This window comes from Ostrea edulis, chromosome 10 (genome assembly GCF_947568905.1).
Source record: "Ostrea edulis chromosome 10, xbOstEdul1.1, whole genome shotgun sequence".
Classification (NCBI taxonomy): domain Eukaryota; kingdom Metazoa; phylum Mollusca; class Bivalvia; order Ostreida; family Ostreidae; genus Ostrea; species Ostrea edulis.
This window is the reverse complement of record NC_079173.1, coordinates 35,937,224-35,946,639: the sequence shown is the minus strand read 5'-3', so window position 1 is coordinate 35,946,639 and position 9,416 is coordinate 35,937,224. Positions and strand designations below refer to the sequence as shown.

At 36.0% G+C, this 9,416-nt stretch overlaps 1 protein-coding gene across 38 annotated transcripts in view; it reads left to right on the top strand.

Annotated features, from left to right (window-relative positions):
• Positions 1 to 430: 430 nt before the first annotated feature.
• LOC125665927 (mucin-22-like) overlaps positions 431 to 9,416 on the top strand; it is a 122,368-nt gene continuing 113,382 nt past the window's right edge. For 25 of the 38 annotated variants that reach the window (XM_056151151.1, XM_056151158.1, XM_056151157.1 and 22 more), the window contains exon 1: positions 431 to 585. The gene's annotated coding sequence lies outside the window, so the exon portion shown is untranslated. The remainder of the gene's footprint in view (positions 586 to 9,416) is intronic. The other 13 variants (XM_056151185.1, XM_056151186.1, XM_056151187.1 and 10 more) reach the window with 1 other exon arrangement.

Below are 9,416 nucleotides of genomic sequence, written 5' to 3'. Positions count from 1 at the left end.
GCCCGATACTCGTAAGATAGGTTGGACTTTAACAATGTTTGGGTATCGTTTTTCAGATATACATGTACATGTACAATCATTCCAAAGTGTTATCCATTAATTTTTCATTTTCCAACAACTTAATAATAATTTCGTATGATTTAATTATTAATAAAAATTCAGCTCATTTCATTATTCATTTTTGACAGAAAAAATTATAACATTCCTCCTTTTTCGTAAAATCCTGGATACTACTAAAATACACACAGGGTCTACTGCACAATTACGTATCATACCATTAACAACAAGGTCTGAAAAACACCTAAACTTCCTGTTTAGTGAGGAAGCTTGTAAAATCCTGTGTTTTAAGTACACTGTACTAGAAAATAAACAAATTCAAAACAACTCCCTCATTCGTTCGTTAAGTGCGAATTTCAAATATCAGTGTTGATTTTGCTTATGTATTGCACGAATATATAGTACTTGAGTTATCAGCAATGCATAATCTGCCATGCATATCCTTCAGTTTATTGTTAAGTTCTACTTCCTATTGTATAGGCGTTCGTTTTACCAGTTGCATGATTAAATAAGCGCCGATAATACACGGTAAGGAAGTCTTATTTTATACATTAATCTCATTCAGTATGTCTGGAAAATACATCTCGTGTATCAATGTTCATAAGATAGGTTGCAGGTATCAGGATTGTTTAATTGTCTTTAATTGTTTGAGGCAGAAAACGTGTGTGTGATAATTATAAATATGTAAATCAAACACCACTGACAATCGGCGTAATCAGCAAGGTGTTATTTAAGTCTTTGTATACTATATACATTTAGGTATGTAGAGATGTGTAAGTATTTGTATACTATATACATTTAGGTATGTAGAGATGTGTGAGTCTTTGTGTACTATATATATTTAGGTGTTGTTTTGTAGAGGTGTGTAAGTATTTGTATACTATATACATTTATGTAAATACCATAACTGCATTACTTACACGTATTTGTCATAGATGATACTTGGTCTTATTAGATATTTAGTATTTTCTCATATATAATTGTGCTATTGTTACGTGGTTTAAAAAAAAATTCAGACACATCGCTCAAAATTGTGTGCGATTTTGTTGACTATCGATGGGCGGATCCCAATGCTTGTACGAAGTCGCACCCAATTTTACGATAACAATGATGTTTTTACTTGACATGGATTTGCGAAATAGGTTAGGTGGGCTTATCTAATCCGAACTCGGTTCCAGAATGTCTTTACTTTTATAGACGGGTGTTGTACGTGTGATACTGTGCACCGTCACCTACTTGTATTTAATTATATTTTCTGTAAATTCTGTAATGACTAAGAGGTAGTACCTGCTTTGAGCCTTAAAAGTGCAAGCTCATTGCATTGTCATGTATATGATAAAGGTGCAAAACAGGTGTGACCTTATATATAGATAATAATGGACGTAATCAGTCGTCTGCTCCTGAAAATGGTAGGGAATTTGTGCTTCTAGAATTAGAAGTGCACAGAATTTGAAAAACAATGTTATAGTTCATTGACTAAGTATCGGATCTCACAATCACAAGCTTGGTCTGCAATACCGCGCAAAGGCCTCGCAAGCACGATCCGCAATACCGATCAATCATCTCGCAAGCTCGATCCGCATCACCGCACAATGGCCTGACAAGCTCGATCCGCATCACCGCACAATGGCCTGGCAAGCTCGATCCGCATCACCGCACAATGGCCTGACAAGCTCGATCCGCAATACCGATCAATCATCTCGCAAGCTCGATCCGCATCACCGCACAATGGCGTGGCAAGCTAGGTCCGCAATACCGCGCAATAACATCAGGCGGTCATATTTTCTGATTTTTAAGACATGTATAACTAATCCTTTATTTCCTCCATCACTACATGTAAGTAACGTCCTATAAACGTTACTACACATGTATAGAAATAATAGTTACAGAATGGCAAAATACAAAAGATGATGCAGAGTAAATATACATGCATATGTAGTAAAGGGCGGGCTATCTGTTTACATGAACCGATGTTTGCATCGCCTACCAGAGAGGGCACAGAAAACGATGCCATGTTTGAAATTAATTTTCTTCCTTTTTGGATGAATTAAAACTGTGATTGCGCATGCTCTAAACAGCATATGATACGGATCGTCTTCCAGATGACTTACGGCTTAGGACAACATCCTCATTCTCGGATCAAGCAAAACACTGTCAGCTGTTATCCTTGGACCCAGTCAATAACTATATACTGTGAAGGAAAAACCCAGTCAATAACTATATACTGTGAAGAAAAAATCCAGTCAATAACTATATACTGTGAAGAAAAAACTTCAAATGCATTGTACCATAATATTTGTCAGAAGTGTTGTAAATCAAATGTGGAATATAAAACATTCTAATGAGTGTGTAGTAAATGTGGAGTATAAAACATTCTATTGAACATTTAGTAAATGTGGAGTATAAAACATTCTATTGAACATTTAGTAAATGTGAAGTATAAAACATTCTAATGAACATTTAGTAAATGTGAAGTATAAAACATTCTAATGAGCGTGTAGTAAATGTGGAGTATAAAACATTCTATTGAACATTTAGTAAATGTGGAGTATAAAACATTCTATTGAACATTTATTAAATGTGGAGTATAAAACATTCTAATGAGCGTGTAGTAAATGTCAAATCACAAAACTTTTTTTCTATCAACAACATCAAAACGCATGACTGATCAACACTTTACACGACTCACGAAAGACTAGACTTTATGACACCATAGACAGTTACTTCTTCAATAAAAATAGAGGAAGGAACGATTAATCAATCAAGAAATGACTTTGTTAAACACCACTCTGATTCTACACACAAGAACTTTGAAGTTGATATTAAAAGAATGCCGGAGTTACCCATTGACAGTATTTTCGTAGTCTTGTTGATCAGGTCTTCCAATAGTCTTTTGTAATTCCCACGGGCACGAATTTTGTTTCTTTGTTAGTTGACCTGTTTTTATATATTCTTATGAGACAGAATTTATTCAAAAGCTTCCCCGCCGTAAAATGGCCGAAATATTGCCAAAACGGCGTAAATACTCCATCAAAATCTTCTAAATAGATCTCTCTCTCTCTCTCTCTCTCTCTCTCTCTCTCTCTCTCTCTCTCTCTCTCTTACACTATAGTAACAAAGTTTTTCTTATAGCATCACATTGTTTGAATAGACCCTGAATGAGTGACAACAAATCATTAAGGATGTATGCTACACCACAGAAAGTCAGCCATTAAAGTCAATTAAACATTAAGGATAGTTAGGAAAAAGACATGTTACTTTTCCGCAAACATTATACAGCTATTATTGTACCCAAGCAGTACGTTTCCGCAATTTATCTGTGGCCATAAGTTCAATATAGATGATTAAGATTTTATGTATGAAAGGTGAAGATAACGAACAAGTGATCAATCTCGTAATTCCTATAAGCAATACAAATAGATAGTAGGGCAAACACGCACCCCTGGACACACCAAAGGTGGGATCGGGTGCCTAGGAGGAGTAAGCACCCCCTGTCAACCGGTCACACCTGTCGTGAGCTTGTATCTACAGACAGCAAACCCAGATAGTGGAGGGAAATATGATGTTCAGAACATCTTATGTAGTGCTGTTGCTTAGAAATAAGAATTAAATAAAAATTAATGCTAGTATTTTATGCAGTGCTGTATGTTGTATTGCAAGAATTTTTAAATACATATGCTATAGAAATGCTATGATCTTACACGTACATGTAATCCAAATAAGAATGCTTTGATTTTTACCTGTAACCGAGGTAAGATATTTGCGGAATCGTAATTCCATATCTTTTAGGGAATTTTTTTTTTGGGGGGGGATTGCGGAATCGTAACATTTTTCTTTTTGCGGAAGCGTAATATCAATTTGTGGAAACGTGGTGCGCCGCCGGAAACACCGGGTACCAGGTAATTGGTCCGCTTTCTGCATAAACACGTGTACTATAAACGACTGTGGAGACACCAATTACTGTTTATGCATTTTTATGCATTTAATTTTTACTTCTAAGCAACAACACTACATATAACATTTATGTTTTCCTGTTTCATTGAATTTTAACAAAACATGAAGCATAACCGAGTAGCGATATCAGACGTTCGATCAGTAAATGAAGGTATAAAAATTCTCACTATAGTAAATCGAAGTATCATAATCTTTGCTGTAATTTTTTGTAAAAAATAATCCAAACTCATTTCAATAAGTCTCATTCATTGTAGATTTATGTGGATCAGTACCTGGTGCTACACGTGCATTTGATAATTGTAAGGCTTTGTGTAGGTACATATTGTTGCCGTGTACGTATTGTCGCCGAAAACAATATATGCAGCCTGAAAATGGGGGTGGGGTGTAACATCGGCACATATTGTCGTCGGTGACAATGTGTGCCAATGGGTGACCATTATGTACCGTAACCGACAATATCCACTATCACATCTAACGGTGACGACAATATCCACTATCACATCTAACGGTGACGACAATATCCACTATCACATCTAACGGTGACGACAATATCCACTATCACATCTAACGGTGACGACAATATCCACTATCACATCTAACGGTGTATACATATCGCTGTCGACAATATCCACTGTCACATCGAACAGTATATACATATCATCGCTGTCGACAATATCCACTATCACATCTAACGGTATATACATATCATCGCTGTCGACAATATCCATTATCACATCTAACGGTATATACATATCATCGCTGTCGACAATATCCACTATCACATCTAACGGTATATACATATCATCGCTGTCGACAATATCCACTGTCACATCTAACGGTATATACATATCATCACTGACGACAATATCCACTATCACATCTAACGGTGACGACAATATCCATTATCACATCTAACGGTATATACATATCATCGCTGTCGACAATATCCACTATCACATCTAACGGTATATACATATCATCGCTGTCGACAATATCCACTGTCACATCTAACGGTATATACATATCATCGCTGTCGACAATATCCACTATCACATCTAACGGTATATACATATCATCGCTGTCGACAATATCCACTGTCACATCTAACGGTATATACATATCATCGCTGTCGACAATATCCACTATCACATCTAACGGTATATACATATCATCGCTGTCGACAATATCCGCTATGATCACATCTAACGGTATATACATATCATCGCTGTCGACAATATCCGCTATGATCACATATAACGGTATATACATATCATCACTGACGACAATATCCACTATCACACTCAAGACTGTTCCCATTTCGTCACGGTTTTTACGGACGATGTGTGGATTTTTATTTTTCGTAGATGGAGCATAATAACCACCATCGGCCTTTAATCGTTAGAAAACTTCGTCATCATCACATTTTCCATGTTGACAGCGATTTAAAAATGGCGACCGGAAATAATGGTAACTATTGAAACTGCAAACTAAACCCGGGACGAGGATGATTCTTTTCTCAGGTTAAGATAGGATGATTGGGAAAAAAATCAACAACAATATGTAAATATATCAACTTGCATTTTACGATTTTTATATGGGGAACTTCGAACCCTGAAAAAAAAAGGGGGGGGGGGGTCTGTCCTATTTAAATTTCCATCAAACCTCGATAATGTTATTTCTTCTTGACATTAACCTGAAGACACAACACTATATAAAACAAAGTTTATTTTTTTGTTTTAAAATACATGCATGTTATTCTAAATATAGCGAAATAGCACAAATCACATTGATAGTTTAATTTGCTGGAGCCTCAGTTCAAACACTTAAGCACTAATGTCGAAGTATTGATTGTTCTGCAGCCCTTCAAAGGCGTTCAAACATGAGCAAGTTTGGACTTCACCGCTCCACTGACTGTTGATCGCTTCTGTAATAAACACAGACCACCGTCACAAATTCTCTCTCTCTCTCTCTCTCTCTCTCTCTCTCTCTCTCCACGACCCTCTATATCGTTCCTGCTCCAACGGCCCTGCTTTCAATATGTTTCTGTTAACAAGCAAGCGTATAGTTGTATATTTCTGTCTCATGTATTTCATTTCCACAAATATTGCCTGGATTGTTAGCATGGCATTTTAACGCCCCCTTTTCTGATTTTTTCAAGTTGTACAAATGTTTTGGTCTATTTTTTATAAGCCAAAAATACCATGATTTTTTCATTAATCATAATGTATCAGATAACACATGTTTTTGTTAAATTTGTCCTTATACATTGTACATTGTCTGTACATTTTACTTGGTGTAGGTAACTTTTACTTATATTGGAATCCTAGTTTGTGTTCCTTTTACATCATTTATTGTATATGTAATAAATAACCTATCCTATTCTATAAAGGGTGTGATTGGTTGTTTTCTTTTTAATTTAGTACAGACAGGCAGGTATAAATGTTTCTACATCGTCTGCTTCGAAAGCGCGTGACTGCAGTATATAAGAATAGAAACAGGTGCTCTGCTTGTCAGTAACTCGAAACTCTCCTATTTACGCTAATTTTAAAATGTAGGCAAGATTTGGGCATTATAATCTAAAACGCTTGAACTACAGTTTCTTGTTCCTCTGATTTGTGTTATAAATCCGTTGAGGTACAAACAATGATTTGAAAAATTTAATATTGAAATTAAAATGAATACCCACACAATATAAATGCACTAGATCTATTTATTCATTGATAACATGAATGAATACAAAGAAAACACGACTACAAAAAATGAAGCGTTTCTTTTGAAGATAATCTGTCCATTTTTTAATGAGAAAAAGAAATCACATCATTTACATTTCCTATAATTTAGAAAATGCATACAAATGTCAGTTTTATTAAAAAAAAACTCCTATTACAGAACATTTTCTTAAGATACTTTAAAACATTTAAAGATACCTTAATAACAAGCAAATAACAGAATGGGAAAGTAACGATTATGATGACATTCCTTGTGGTCTTCAATTTATGTTATTCACTCAATTTGTAGCAGGTCTCAACCAAAGTTACAGGTTATAATAAGCAGAATCCTCATGGTTATCGCGGGAGATTGCCGATGATATTGTGGAAATTGGTTGGCACCTGAAAACTGTTGACCTTGCATATTCGGCGAAGACATTTGCGATGTTCCTTTATTTTTTACTTCCTGTGGCAAACGATGGAGCGCTAGGTGGGATTGGCTGTCTCTGGTTAAACGCCCCCAAATCATTTGCATCATGTTAAACTGGTGTTGACTGTCTTTCCTCCCGCTTTTTGTTTTTCCTCTGACTCCATTCTTGCCCTTTCCATGTCCATTTTCTGTTTTTCCAAATCTAACTTTCGGCGTTCTAGATCAAGAAATTTTCACTCAGCTTTCTCATCCGCCATTGCCGATGATAAGGCCAATTCAAGTTTTCTTTTACGCGCCTTTTTCTTTTCAGTTTTTGCAGTTACTTCCCTTTTCTCCGTTGTTTTACTTATGGCCGCTTTTGCAGATCCACTGCCTTCTTTCTTTTCTCCTCTTTATTATCTGTATCGGTAGCATCTCCCACTTGTTTGTTATCCTTTGTATTTGTGGCCGGGCAACTTTCATCATCATCTCCAGACTCGTCTAAATTTTCAAGAGGACGGACACCTGTGTCTATAGACTCGGATTCACTGGAATCGTTTTCATCTTCACATTCAAAAGAACGTTTTTCACTCATTGTTGATATCACTTTTACAGTCGAGGAAGCCAGGCGATTTCCAAGAATCGAATCTAGCTCTTCGAAATGTTTACACGTTCTTCTGCCTTTTCCACTTTTTAAAAGTTTGATTTTGGTCTCTTTAAAGTGTGACTTCTCACCTTGCATTTTTCGGGTGTTCTTTGAAAGCCTTTGTTCGTCAATTCATCTGACACGAACTTGTATATTATAGACCCATTGTTGACTTTCGGGTTTTCCATTTGCTCATCGATGGCTTGTTCGTCCCAAATAGATAAGAAAGCTTGGGTCTCTTCTTCTGTCCAAGCAGATCCGCGTTTTGTTTTTTCTTTTTTAGAGGTTTGCGTTCTAGCTGACATGTTTACGGACTAATATTTCCCCCGCCAATGCATACACAACTCTAACAACGCTTAAAATAGAGACTGATTCAATACACATGAAGAAATACATACGTAAGTAAATTTGCTGTGTGTTCATACGACAAAATTTACACACAGTAGCAAATAAGTTGCGAGAACATGTATGCAAAAGTTAATTTGCACCTAGTCCTGACCAGGTGCAGATTTACTCAACTGTGCAGAATTTGCATATGAGCAAATCAGTTCATACGACAAAAATTGCACATGTAAGTAAATTTACATTTGTGTAAAATATACTGAGGTATGCAAATCGTGTCGTATGAATGGGGTATAAGATTAAGAGACATGCAAAATTAAAATGATACAGCATTTTTTTACGGATGTAAGTAGAGACGTATAATTAAGATGATCCCTGTTTGCTTTACTCCTAATCTTTATAGGATTTGTGAGATTGATCAGATTATCTTCATTTTTACCGACTGTACAAAATGCATGCTAATTACAGCAGAAAATATTACTATAGTAGTAGCTAAAATAAATTGTCATTGGTAACAAAGCTTAATGAAACAGCAACAGAAGCACTTTATAAAACATTCAGCAGACTAGGCTCAACAGGACGTTAGCATATATACGTACCCGTTATAATATTCGGCTTAGTACAAACATGTACCCGGTATAACACTCTAGTATAAACACGTACCCGGTATAACACTCTAGTATAAACACGTACCCAGTATAACACTCTAGTATAAACACGTACCGGTATAACACTCTAGTATAAACACCTATCCGGTATAACACTCTAGTATAAACACGTACCGGTATAACACTCTAGTATAAACACGTACCGGTATAACACTCTAGTATAAACACGTACCGGTATAGCACTCTAGTATAAACACGTATCCGGTATAACATTCTAGTATAAACACGTGCCCGGTATAACACTCTAGTATAAACACGTGCCCGGTATAGCACTTTAGTATATACACATATCCGATATAACATTCTAATACAAACATATACAAGTACCCGGTATAACATACTAGTATAAACACGTACCGGTATAACACTCTAGTATAAACACGTACCCGGTATAACACTCTAGTATAAACACGTGCCCGGTATAACACTCTAGTATAAACACGTACCCAGTATAACACTCTAGTATATACACCTATCCGGTATAACACTCTAGTATAAACACGTACCGGTATAACACTCTAGTATAAACACCTATCCGGTATAACACTCTAGTATAAACACGTACCGGTATAACACTCTAGTATAAACACGTACCGGTATAACACTCTAGTATAAACACGTACCGGTATAGC